Here is a 14533-nt window from a genome sequence, read left to right on the forward strand (position 1 = left end):
GAAAAACCCTCCAAGCTTGCTTGCTTGCAGAACTACATGCCAAACTAAAGTAGATGGAGAGAACTCAAAGAACAATGGAGGATCCTTCCTCTTTCCAAAGCAAAGATCCTCCTGTTCCTGGAGAGCAAGATGTGAAGGGAGGCCCCAGATTAAACTGAATTTCCAAGCCACATGGAGTGGAAAATTCCAAGCATGGTTTAAAATATTGGCTGCAATCCCAGCAGTGACCACCTGGTGTCTCTAGTGAGCACATGGGCACAGCTTTGTTTTGTGAACTGCAATTGAACTCAAAAGGATTGCTTAGCTGTTTTAGCAAAGAATTATCCTATGGTATCATAGGGATATTATGACAGAGTTTACTAATTTGTCACAATTTGCTTTTGCCTTATATCTCCAAACTGATGATGGCTGTCCATTAGTCTGAGGAAGAGTGCCTGCACTCGAAAGCTTGCACCTTGAATACATCTTTGTTGGTCTTAAAGGTACCTGATTGGACTGCATTTTTGTTGTGCAACTTCAGACCAACATGGCCACCCACTTGAGTCTATTTTCAAAAGCAGCTGCCCCATGCACAAGAGCCACAGGCCTGCCTATCAAAGCCTGGGAAGCCGCCCCTTTGGAAGTACAGCTGGGAGGTGGGTCTTTCACAGCCAGGCTGCAGCTGCCTTGTGGCCACCAACAGCAAGGGGCTGTCCTGGCAAGGAAGACCCAGAGGTGGTTTGCCAAGACCTGCCTCGTTTTCAAGATCAGATGAGCAGCCCCCCCCCTTCCCTGAGGAATTAGCAGCAGGACAGGAAGGGTGCATAGTTATGACATAATTCATAATTCTGAAAACCTGCCTGCCTGCCTTCCCTCTCCCCACAACAGGCTCCCTGTGAGGCAGGTAGGGCTGAGGGAGAGAACTGAGAATGTCCCAGGGTCACCCAGCTGGCTTCCTGCGGAGAAGGAGTGGAAAATCAAACCTGGTTCTCCAGATCAGAGCAGGCACCAGGCCGGCGAAGACAAATTCAAAGGAGATTGTAGGAGGAGACTGACCTTACTTACTCAATACATGAAATCCTTTCTTTCAGATCAAAAGTTTACTTTTGGGGGTAATAGAAGATCCTCATACTGATAGAAGAACCAACCGTGTCTCTTCAATAAAGCAATTTTAATGTTCAAAATTTGTCTTCAAATCAATTCCTTAAAGCTGGTTAGCAAACTTCTTACAGCAATGCCAGGTCACCAAAATGGGTCCCTGAGTTAACACCACGTTTTTGGAGAAATCCTTTTCAGTGATTTACCTGTAAAATAATAATAGAAATCATCAGACAATATGTAGCTGCCTGATAATAAAAATGAAGATGAAAAATAAAATAAAAATAAAAATAAGATGAAACAAAGGGTGCTTGTCAATGGCCCAGCCTCCTCTAGCAGAAGAGGGACAAGTGGAGTTCCCCCGGGATCTGTCCAGGGGCCTGTGTTGTTCAACACATTTATAAATGATTTGGATGAGGGATTAGAGGGGATACTTATTAAATTTGCAGACAATACTAAACTGGGAGGGGTAGCAAACACAACTGAAGACAGCAACAGAATACAGGATGATCTTGATAGGCTCGAGAAGTGGGCTAAACTGAATAAAATGAAGTTCAATAGGGACAAATGTCAAGTTCTGCATATAGGTAGGAAAAACCAAATTCACCAACATAGGATGGGGGAGACATGCCTTGGCAGTAGCATGTGCTGATTCTGTGAAGGCTCAAGGGGATGGCAAGTGACAGTGGATGAGCGAGAGGGAAGTGAGTGTCCTGCACAGTGCAGGGGGTTGGACTAGATGACCCATGAGGTCCCTTCCAACTCTATGATTCTATGAGAATCCAGCTGCAAAAGCACACCGAACGTACCTTATCCAATGTGTGTGGAATGAGCCATGGAAGCTGCAGGGCAAGGGTCCATTGTGGGGCAAGGGCCAGGCTGCCCCCATTTCCCTTCTTGGGCCTGCAGAACCGCAGGATCATCTCTCTGGGACTCGCTGGAGAGACGAGGGCTGAACTCAGAATGCTTTAGGATGCTCTGGGCTGATCCTGCGTTGAGCAGGGGGTTGGACTAGATGGCCTCTGTGGCCCCTTCCAACTCTATGATTCTGTGATTCTATGATTCAGGGAGAGCTCTCCTCCCTTTGGCTTGAAAGTGACTTTGAGGGGCGGGGAGGGGGCTCAGGGGAAGAGCCCCCGCTTGGCACATACAAGGTCCCTGGTTCAATCCCCAGAAACACTGCTGCTCTGAGGAGACAAGACACACAAGACGCACAAATCAAGGCTCTGTAGACCTCTTCCCAGCCTAGTGCCTGTCGGAGTGTCAGGAAAGAACTTCACCCTTGGCGAGAATCTTGGCCAATCGGAGGAGAACAGCCAGGCAGGACCCCTCCTCCGAAGAGTGGAGACGGCACAGGATGCCCAAAGAGTGGCCTTTGCCAGACTCTCTCCACGCCCTCCGATGCCCTCCTCTCTCCACGGCCCCACGGCACACGCACAGCTACACACCCTGCGCACCTCCCCTCCTCCCAGCCCTCCTGGTACACGGCACTGTCAACCCAAACACATGATAAATTGCCCTGTCAAAAGAATTCATTTGGGGACCAATTAATGCCACAGAAATGAACCAGGAGCCATCAGTTGCTGAAAAACTCCAAGCCCAGAGCGAGGGGAAGCAGGGGCTGCACTGGAGAAAGCAAACGGGAGGAGGAGGAGAACAGGGAGAGCCAGCGGGAGGCAGGGAGGGAGAAGAGACTTGGGAAGTTAGTCTGACAGAAATTGGTCATTTAATGCTTAAGTGCACTGGAGACAGCCCCTGTCATAGCACTGAGCACAGGGTAAGAAGTCCCCCTGCGCTTTATTTATTAATTCCGTGGAAGAGCGAGGGGGACACGTCACTGTCGTGCTCTGGACTTGTCGCCTCTACTTCCCACTGTCCCAGGGAATGCTCACGGGCCCAGGGAGCACTGAGGGCGACCAGGCTGCTGCAGGAGAGCATCAGCGTCTTCTTTGCTGGGCTGTCCCAAGCAGGCGTTTGGGCCCCAGAAGGAGCCCTGGGAAGGGAAGGAAGCAGTTTCAGAAAGGCTTCGGAGAAGGTTCCCCATGAGGTGCTGGTGGGTAAACTGGATGGTCCGGTGGAGAGGGGCCTGGTTAGAAGATTGCCCTGAAAGAGAAGTTGTCAACAGTGTTTCACTGGACTGGAGGGAGGTGAGCAGTGGGGTGCAAAAGAGCTCTGGCCCGGGCCTGGCACTTTCCAACATGTTTTGATCAATGATTTAGATGAGGGGGTGGGGGGATTCCTCATTAAATTTGCTGGTGACAACAAATTGGGAAGAGCAGCAGATAGAGACAGAGTTCAACGAGATCTAAATAAACTGGAAAAGGGGGCAAAGGAGAACAAGATGCCATTCAATAAGGAGAAGGGCAGAGTTCTACACCTGAGTCACACAAATGAGAAGCAGGCAGACTGGATGGGAGAGACACTCCTGGGCAGCAGTCGGTATGAAAGAGATCTTGGTGGACTCCAAGCTCAGTAGGAGCAGACAGTGTGATGCGGTGGTCAAGAAGGCAAATGCGGTCTTGGGCTGTAACAACAGGGGCTTCACATCAAAATCACACAATGTCATAATTGGTCTGCATTGGTCTGACCATACCTGGAGTCCTGTGTGCAGTTCTGGAGGCCTCACTTCAAAACAGGATGTGGATAAAATTGAGAGGGTCCAGAGGAGAGCAACAAGGATGATCCAGGGGTAGGGGGCCATGAGGAAAGGCTGAGGGACTTGGGATGGTTCAGTATTTGAAAGGTTGTCGCTTCAAGAAGGTCAGGGAATGTTTGGCAGCAGAGGACAGGACCTACAGTAATGGCTTTAAACTATGTGTATAATTGTTTCAGCTAGAGATATCAGGGGGGAAATTTCAGCAGTGGGATGGGCTGCCTAAGGAGGTGGGGAGCTCCCCCTCACTGGCCGTCTTCAAGCAGCGGCTGGACAGGTCCTTCTCCTGGATGCTTTGGGCTGATTCTGCCTTGAGCAGGGGGTGGGACTAGATGGCCTGCATGGCCCCTTCCCACTCTAGGATTCTAGGAGTCTAGTTCAGCAGGGGAAGGAGCTGCCTAAGGAGATGGGGAGCTCCCCCTCACTGGCCGTCTTCAAGCAGCGGCTGGACAGATCCTTCTCCTGGGTGCTGGATGCTGATCCTGCACTGAGCAGGGGGTGGGACTGGATGGCCTGATGGCCCCTTCCAACACTATGATTCTGTGATGATATGACAGACCCACATAGGTAGAAGCCTAAATAAAATTACATAGGACCTACAAATCAGTCGGTTCAGTTCAAACTTTATTACAGTCATTCAGACCAAGTTGACAATGTCTTTATTTTATGGTCCTTTAGACCAAAATTCGAATACACTTATAAATGAATTCAGCTTACAATAAGGAAAAGTAGTACGAAACAGGAGGTTAGAAATCCACTGTCAGTAAAACAATTGCAATGCCTGGATGCAGCAGCTGATACTTTAATAATGCCTTTAAAATAATAGAATCATAGAGTGGGAAGGGACCTCCTGGGTCATCTAGTCCAACCCCCTGCACTATGCAGGACACTCATCACCCTCCCGCTCATCCACTGTCACCTGCTACCCCCTTGAACCTTCACAGAATCAGCCTCTCCGTCAGATGGCTCTCCAGCCTTTGTTTAAAAATCTCCAAAGATGGAGAATCCGCCACCTCCCGAGGAAGCCTGTTCCAATGAGAAACCGCTCTGACTGTCAGGAACTTCTTCTGGATGTTGAGATGGAATTTCTTTTGCCTTAATTTCATCCCAGATGTAGAGTGAACTAAGATGGACCCTTGCCCCAACCCTTATCATGAGTCTGATCCTAGCATTTGAGACACCTCTGCAGCTCCCAGGAACTTAGACTGAACTTTCTCGAGGGACTTGAGACAGGATTCAGGAAACCAAAGAGGGGCCTGTAAAGCAGGTTGAGCCAAGGATTGGGCTGGAAACAACCTAAGTGCCGCTAGGACAGAGTATCCTCCCCTAGAGGAGAAAAACTTCGCTTTAGTGAGGGCTGACTTGCCTGGGAGGCTGGCCTGAGGGCTGGAGGCCGTTCCTGGGAGGTGGAGTGGGGAGGTAGAGACCCCAGGCTATTGGCTCATCCTGCAAGGCATCATCTTTCTGTCAGAATCCTGTAGATTCTAGATGGTTTATTTAAGTTGCAGCTATGTGGAGTCTGTAGTTGATCTGACCAGTTCACCATGTTTTATTGCCCTGATGTTCATTTACTACCCTGATGCTCCTCCCTGCATTCCTCCCCCCCCTTGCGTCTTCCATCTCTTCCCCCACCCACCTCCATTCCACTTGGTTGTTGAGACTGTTTGAAGTCTTCCTGCTTTCCCTGGGTTCCCATGGTGTGTGCGTGTGCACGTGCTTGCAGTGTCTGGAGTTAGACATTGCATCCCATGCCTGCCTGAGAGTACTGGCTCACTCAGTAAAAGAAATCTCTTGCTTCAAGTCAAGGGTTTGCTTCCCTGGGTAACTGAAGATCTTCACACTTTCCCAGCCTCCAAGGAAAGGGTATTTAACACCATGTGATCATATTGTTCTGCGTGCAGATTTGGGAAACCCTGTGTCTATTTTGCTGCAGTAAAACGAATATGAAAAAGGCTTTCCTCTCAGTGTAATTAATTGGGAGCAATACACTGGGCAAAGGAACCCTGATTCGACTGCAGGGCTATCAGTGTGCCAACATGTCATGCCAACATTAGCCACAGAAAAGAGCCCTACCGAGCTACTGGTGGGCCAGAGAATCTGGGCTGGACTGAACTGAACTGCCTGCACCCTGACCACGATGCAGTCCATGGCCCATTCCGCACATGCTAGACAGTGTGCTTTCAATGCACTTTCAAAGTAGATTTTCCTGGAAAATCCAGCTGCCAAAGCACACTGAAAGGGCATCGTCTAATGTGTGGAATGGGCCCAGGATTCCAGCCAGCATGAAAGAGCCGCCCCTCACTCCTTCATTACAGATGACCCCGTCTGCATCTGGAACGACGGGGCTGGCCAATGGGTTCCCGCAACCATCACCCAAGTGGCGGGACTGGTGTCTTACCAGGCGGAGACACTGGCAGGCCACATTCTATGCTGGCCGTAAACCAGGTGTGCCACTGTGACTCAGGATGCGTCATTCCCGAGGAACCTTCCAGCTTGACCTCATCATACCTGGCTGTTCCGGAAGAAGTGCTAACTCTACCACCATCGGCACCTGCTGGTGCCCAGCTGGTGCAGCTGACCAGGGAGGCTGAGCCCAAGGAGCCAGCCCCTCAGCCAGCCATGGCAGACCGTAAGACACCAGCCCCAGCTCCTGAGCTCCGACCATGATCCATAAGCCATTCGGCACCCCGGTACTTGTTGGACTTTGCTCCTCACCTGCATAGTGACTTCCAATGGAGGAAGGGGTACTGTGTTGGTGGTCCTGTTGATGATTCTGCCTAGGACCAAGCCTGAGGGCTGAGGCAGGATTGAAGCAGGCAAGGTCATTGACCAACGTGCTGTTAGGTCTGGGTTTCAGGATCCAGTCAGCTTAAACTGACACTGACCAATAGCTTGCACTGGCAGGAAGATCCATTGCTCATGAGTGTATATATGTTGGACTTCTTGAGGGGTTTCCCAGTTCATAGAATCATAGTGGTGAAAGGGGCCATGGAGGTCATCTAGTCCAACCCCCTGCTTAATGCAGGATCAGCCTAAAAGAATCCAGGATAAATATCTGTCCTCCTGCTGCTTGGAGATTGCCAGTGGGGGGGGGGGGGGTCACCATCTCTTTAGGCAGTCAATTCCACTGCTGAACTACTCTGGCTGAAATTTTTTCTCCTGATACCTAGCCTCTATCATTCTACATCATTCTAAATGTAGTTTAAACCCATTACTTCAAGTCATAGAATCACAGAATCATAGAGTTGGAAGGGACCTGCAGGTTCGTCTGCTCCAGCCCCCTGCACAGTGCAGGAACTCACAACTACCTGCCCACCCACAGTGACTCCAATTTCAGGCCCAAATGATCCCCTCACACCAAAAATCTCCAGAATCCAGCCTGGCCTGGAGGGAATTCACCTGCCATCCCACAGTGGCAATCAGCAATTCCCTGGGTCTGCAAGGAAGGGCCACAGGAGCCAAATCCTGGCACATCCCTCCCTGCCCACCCACTCACCATCTGCCTCGGTTCATAAAATCAGCATTTGTGTCAGATGACCATCTAGCCTCAATGCAATCTGGAGCCTGGCAGGGGGGGTTGAGTGAAAGAATTCTTTGGCTTGTTTGGTATATCTGCAGGGGGAAAACTTAACATAATTTTGGATCAAAAGGAAACTTAAATCTAAGAATAATTTGTAATCTATCATTGACTTTTATCCAAAACTTTCTTATGATTTTACAGGCCACCACATATGATAAAAGACCCCATGGTATCACGGCATCTCCCACTCATATCACATTGACTTGACATTCTACAAATTACATTAGCTGTTAAGGTGCTATCTATAAAACATTTTATACCAATTTTCTTGCAATATCTGACATTTTGTCATCTTAACATTCTTTTGTTCATCTTAACATTCAATTGTTCCCATTCATCAAATGAAATGTTTGTGCCAAAATTTTGCATTGGTTTTATCATGCAGGCCTTCACCTGCTCTGTTTCTGTCTCCAACTGTAATAAATACTAAATAAATAAATATTCGTCCCAGGAGATGCAGCTTCCTTTGTACAATTTGCTTCTTGGATTCCTCAGTGGTCAATTTTGACTTGATGAAAACTGAATAGTTTACTGAAGTACTGAAGAGCTTTGCTCTGAATATCCTGCTAGAGCTGTGGGGCTATTGAGGCTGGAAGGGACAGTCCACTCTCAGCCTGGAGAGGCACACTCAGTTGCATAGCCCTGCCTGGAGTGAGTGGGGGTGTGAACGGACCGGTCTTGGAGAACTCCCCTCCCTGAAGGAGAAGGCAGAAGGCCTGCTTGTGGGGGGGGCACCACAATACTCTTTCTCCCCTTCTACTCCATTTTCAGGAAGCTCACTCTTGCTGCCTTCCTTCCCTGCTTTAACCCCACAGGGACTGAAGACAAGCTGAAGTACCTGTAGAGACAAGGCCAGTCCTACAGCTGGTGGCCGAGTCCAAAAGGAAAAGCAGGAGCTTCCCAGAGGCACAGGGCTCACTCTGCTTCCCAGGTTTGCTGCTCCTGTGCCGAGCGATGGCGAGGTCTGCGAGATGGCAGGGCCCATTCCAGAGCTTTGATTCTGCCCCACGCCAGGTGCTCTCTGTCCCTCGCCGTCCCCAGCTACAACTGGCCTTGGACCTGGATAGCAGAAGTACATACCCAGGTGGCACTTCCAGACTCCTCCTGGGCCACGGATGGGTGGGAGCCAGCTGAGTCACTGCAAAACACGTAGGCTCACCAGCTTCCTGGTGGGTTCTGGAGATGGCTCCAGATCACAACTGATCACCGGGCTGCAGGCATCCGTGCCCCTGGAGAAAGGGTCTCTATGGCCTGGGTGCCAAACTCCCACCCTCCCCATCTCCACCCCCCAAAGTATCAGAGATTCCTAACCCAGAGCTGGCAATCCGACTTTTCACGCTGAATGTTTCCAGGGTCTCTGCCAACTCCCCGTGGGCAGTCTCCTCTCCTGCAGAGTGTCCCTGGTGGCCGGGCATCATGGAGCCTGAAGGGGGGGGGTCAAGGTGGAGCTGCCCAAGGCCCACCCCACCCCACCCCACCCCACCCCCTGGGCCCTGCCAGTGAAGCTGCAGCCAGACGGGCGGCCTCCTGCAGACTGAGCAGGGCCCCTGAGAGGAGACTCTCCAGCTGGCTTCTCCACTCTTTGCCCATCATCACCTGCAATTCCGGCTTTACTGCTGGAACCGCGATCTCGCCTTTGACGATGGGCGTGAGGCAGAACTGCACCCAGCTTGCCGTGCCACAGGGTGGGCCCATTAAAAGCCAATGGGCCAGCCCCTCCGCGGGAGGGCTCTCTGTGTGCCGGCAGCTGAGACGCTGCCTCAGTGGGGGGGCTGCTTCAGACCACTGCTCCCCCCCCCACTCACGGAGCTGCTCGACATGGCCGTGGGGGCTGTGGCAAGCACTGTCGAGTCCTCTCGATGCTCTTCTGACGCTCTTTCGCTGACTCTCTGGCAGCGGAGGGGGCAGAATGGAAGCAGCAGCCCCCGGCCAGAAGGGGAAGGGGCCAGCCCCACTTGACCCAGGGGCCGCATGGACTCCAAGGACACCAACACTCCGAGTCACGGACCACCATGTCTGCTAAGAAGCGCCCAACCCCAGCCCCCACTAACAGCCAGGGCAGCTAGGAGAGGGCTGAGACAATCCGCCATGCCAATGGACCAGTGTGGGAGTAGAGCCCCATCGGATCTTCTGCTCGCAGTGACCTCAACCAGAGACCTGGTGGAAGAGGCCCGTTTTTCAGGCCCTGCAGAAAGGTGAGAGCTCTCCCAGGACCCCCAGCTCCTCCAGGTAGGGACCAGGACCGAAAAGGCCCTGCAGTCTCCAGGCAACACGAGGAGGTTGGCAAGCCTCTCTTTAACAGGACGATGAGCACGGCTCCTCCTGTCTCCAAAGAGGAAGGCTGTCTTCTTACCCCCTCTGCCTGCGACAGAGGGGCAGACTCTGTGCTGCGGTACGGTCCGGGCTGAACGGCTCTTTAATTATCTCTGGAAAGTAGGGCCTGTGTATCATCATTAACGGGCCTAAACAGTGACGGTCAGTGAGGCAGGTACCAGTAAACGGAGCAATTAACAGCCAGGGGAGAGAAGGAGATTCAATCTGAAAGCTTTCTTTCCCAATCCATCCCCACTCATCACCCAAAGTGCTGAGCAGCAGAGTTTTACTTTCAATTACATTAATCAGGTTAATTCCAAGTTAAAGTCAACATTTTAATCAAGAAGCATCCAACGCAGACAGGAGAGTGGAAGGCAGAAGACAGGCGTGCCCAGCCACCCCGTCCCTTTCAGCAGCCAAGAGAGCAGGAGGGAGGGTGCCGCGGCCCCTCAGGGTCCCGGCCTTCAGGGGAATCACGGAGAGGGATGGGCGGTCTCTCCCGGGCCCACACCACTAGCAGGTGGGGCTGCGTCCAGCCCCTGCGCCAGAGGGAGAGGTGATGGGTGTGCACAAGACCTCTGACCGGCCCTTAGGTGCCCTTTAGCAGAGAAAGCCCGGACAGTTTCACTGAGCAAGCCGACATTCCCATGGGAAACGGTTTAGTTTGTCTGATTCATAGATCACCCGATCCCAAAGCTCACCGTATCATCTCCTAAGGAACAAAGCTTGAGTCCAGAGGCACTTTTTTGGCCAACATAGTTCAATTAACTTTGTCGTGTTCTTTCAAACCAACACAGCTCCCACCCTGAATCTACCTCCTAGGAAACAGACTCATAGCCCTGAGCCTTTGGGGAGGGCGGTATATAAATGCGATAAATAAACAAACAAACAAACAAACAAATAAATAAATAAATAAAATACCCCAGCCCACTTCCCAAGAATGGGGAGAAATGCAAGACTGGGAATCCAGAAAAGCCCTCTTCTTTCACTCTTAGTCTAGGGCCTATTCTGCACACATAGGATAATGCACTTTCAATGCACTGTAGAAGTTGATTTTCCTGTTCCGCACAAGAACATTCAGCTTCCAAAGCACAGTGAAAGTGCATTATCCTCTGTGTGCGGAATGGGCCCTAGTAGTCCCTTCCTCAGCAACACTGGCGGGGGGGGGGGGGAGACTGACTGCATTCCGTTGAACCCAATACTTTCTCCCAGCCCAGCTGACTTTCCGCATGTAAGCCAAGAAAAAAGCTCCAGAATCAAGAGGAGGTGGCTGAGTAGGGAGTAGAATGTTTCACCGACCCCAATATTTTACCCTTCTGGGGCCAACAAAAGAAGGGGGAGGTTTGTGCCCAGGAAATGATACGGTGGCTTTCACATGGAATGAAAAGGTAGATATTGAATATTGGGTTCAATGAGGTTGCTCGTAGAGTGAAACCTCAGCTCCTCCTTAAGATCACACCAGACTAAGCTAATAGCACAGCCCACCACCTGCACTTCTCTACAGGGCTGGGTTCCCACCCAAGCCTGTGACTGGCCCAGTACAAGTTCCCCAAGTTCAAAACCAAATGGGCCAAATGGGCCAAATGATCCAATAGCAGCAGACAGATCCTGCCCACTGGCCAATGCCATTATAGGTCCACACTGTGTGAATCACGGTTCACACTGAACTGCCTACACAACACCCCTTCTGTCAAATGGCAGATGGTCCTGCAGATACTGGGGCTGGATCTGGATCCATGGAGAGCAGAGGAGGTGGGGTTGCCGGGACTGGAGAGACGGTCTCAGGCGCTGCTGCTGGCTCCATCAGTTCTAAGATTGGGACAGGTAGTTGTGGCTCCAGAATTGCAGGCTCAGGGACTTCTGATTCAGGAACCACTGCAGTGCCTGCGCTAGAGTCCCCTGCAGCCAGCAAGTGTCACTGTACCTGGTCCACTTGCCAGCCTAAAGGGTGGCTATCCACAGACTGCCCTTGATATGACACCAGACCCATAGCCCAGGTGACCAGTGCTGGAACCCAGTCAGGACCTCTTGCATAATTGTGGATGGATGCTAAGTCTTCAGGTGTGAAGGAGTGGGATGTTGGAGCTTCTGCAACCACTCACCCTGGACTATTCACCCTGGACCCCATTCCTTCATGCTCTGGGCCATCTGCTTGGCCTGTCCATTTGGTCAAAGGGTGCTGGGCATCCAAAAATTCCCTGAACTCAACCAATGTGAACTGGGCTCCATCACAGTAGTATCCGGCAGCCCATGGGTTGCAAACAGCAGCGGAGGACTCTGGTGACAAGTATGACCTCCAGCCATTTGGAGTATGAGTCCACCACTATCAAGAATGTTTGACCCTAGAAGGGTCCAGCAAATTCTAAGTGGAGCCTGAGCCATGGCAAACATGTTGACTCTCCCTGCTGAATCGCAGCTTGAGGCATTTCAGGATGGCACATCTGGCGATGTGTGACCCAGTCCTCAGTTTCCTTGCCCATGCCCAGGCACCAGATGTAGCTGCATGCAAGAGTTCTCATGTGCACGATGCGTGTGTGGCACTTGTGAAAAGCCTCGTGTCCCTGGAGCCTCAGTTTCATGGGGAAGATTACATGGTTTCCTCACAGCAAGAAGCTTTTGTGCACCAACAGCTCATTCTGTTGGGATGCGAAGGCCATGCAAACGGCATCCTGTTGCCCTTCAGGCCACCCCCTCCACACCCAGGTGAGAGCATGAGAGAGGGAGCACCCCTTAGCAGAGAAGACAGCAAAGTCTGATGTGTAGAGTGGGGGCTGAGGCAGAGGCTCAATGAGCAGGATCCTGTGGGCAGGAGATGGATCTGCCTTGATGGACAGTTGAGGCAGAGGAGTGAGGGTGTCAGCATTACGCATACCCCAACCAGACCAGTGCAGCAGCCAGTAGTCATATCCATTAGAGAAAATGTACCACCACAGCAACCGCAGAGACAAGATTGTAGGCGTCTCCCAGTCAGGCGCAAAGAGTCCCAGCAGAAACTTGTGATCCGTGAAGATTGTGAACCTATGTCCAAAGACATTATCATGGAACTTCTTAACCCAGCAACAATGGCGAGATCCTCCTTGTCTATCTGGGTGTAAGTAGTTCCACTCTACTGACCACAGGGTCCAGGAGTAGAAGGTGATAGAAGCCTTCCAGCCTTCAGGCAACTGGTGGGTGAGGACAGCTTCAAGTCTATGTGGGGAAGCATAACAGGCTGCAACTCATCGAAGTGGGCCAAGACAATAAAGGAAGACAGGAGGCCCTTCACAGCAGTGAACACATCCTGTTGAGCCCTGCCCCAGATCCATGTGCCTTCTTGTTGAGAAAGCAATGGAGAGGTTCCACAATGTTATTCTTCACAGAATCATAGAATCATAGAATCATAGAGTTGGAAGGGGCCATATAGGCCATCTAGTCCAACCCCCTGCTCAACGCAGGATCAGCCCAGAGCATCCTAAAGCATCCAAGAAAAGTGTGTATCCAACCTTTGCTTGAAGACTGCCAGTGAGGGGGAGCTCACCACCTCCTTAGGCAGCCTATTCCACTGCTGAACTACTCTGACTGTGAATTTTTTTTTAATTTATTTATTTATTTATCATACTTATATACCGCCCTCCCCGGAGGCTCAGGGCGGTTTCCTGATATATTTTTTTCCTATATTTTTTTTTCCTATATCGTTGTACTTGAAGTTTAAACCCATTACTGCGTGTCCTCTCCTCTGCAGCCCACAGAAACAGCATCCTGCCCTCCTTCAAGTGACAACCTTTCAAATACTTAAAGAGGGCTATCATGTCCCCTCTCAACCTCCTTTTCTCCAGGCTGAACATTCCCAAGTCCCTCAACCTATCTTCATAGGGCTTGGTCCCTTGGCCCCAGATCATCTTCGTTGCTCTCCTCTGTACCCTTTCAATTTTATCTACGTCCTTCTTGAAGTGAGGCCTCCAGAACTGCACACAGTACTCCAAGTGTGATCTGACCAGTGCCATATACAATGGGACTATGACATATTGTGATTTTGATGTGATGCCTCTGTTGATACAGCCCAAAATGGCATTTGCCTTTTTTACCGCTGCATCACACTGCCTGCTCATGTTTAGTTTACAATCCACAAGTACCCCAAGGTCTCGTTCACACACAGTGCTACCTAGAAGCGTATCCCCCATCCAGTAGGCATGCTTTTCATTTTTTTGACCAAGATGCAGAACTTTACACTTATCTTTATTAAATTGCATCTTGTTCTCATATGCCCATTTTTCCATTGTGTTCAGATCTCGTTGAACTCTGTCTCTATCTTCCGGAGTATTTGCCAGTCCTCCCAATTTGGTGTCATCTGCAAACTTGATGAGTAGTCCCTCCACCCCTCATCTAGATCATTAATAAATATGTTAAAAAGTACTGGGCCGAGCACCGAGCCCTGAGGTACCCCACTACTCACCTCTCTCCAGTCTGATGAAACACCATTGACAACAACTCTTTGAGTGCGGTTCTCTAACCAATTCCCTATCCACCTGACTATCTGAAAATCCAGATTGCAGTCCTTCAACTTATCCATCAGGACATCATGGGGAACCTTGTCAAAAGCTTTACTAAAATCCAAGTAAATGACATCAACCGAATTTCCCCGATCCAGCAAACCTGTTACTTGGTCAAAAAAGGAAACCAGGTTGGTCTGGCAGGACCTGTTGGAGACAAATCCATGCTGACTTCCTTGGATCACCAAATTGTCCTCCAGATGTTTGCAGATCGCTCCCTTTAATATCTGCTCCATTATCTTCCCCACAACAGAGGTCAGACTCACTGGTCTGTAGTTTCCCGGGTCATCCTTCCTCCCTTTTTTGAAGATCGGAATAACGTTTGCTCTCTTCCAGTCCTCCGGGACATCTCCAGTCCTTAAAGAGGTCCCGAAGATGATG

Source organism: Paroedura picta, chromosome 8 (assembly GCF_049243985.1).
Source record: "Paroedura picta isolate Pp20150507F chromosome 8, Ppicta_v3.0, whole genome shotgun sequence".
In the NCBI taxonomy this organism is placed as follows: domain Eukaryota; kingdom Metazoa; phylum Chordata; class Lepidosauria; order Squamata; family Gekkonidae; genus Paroedura; species Paroedura picta.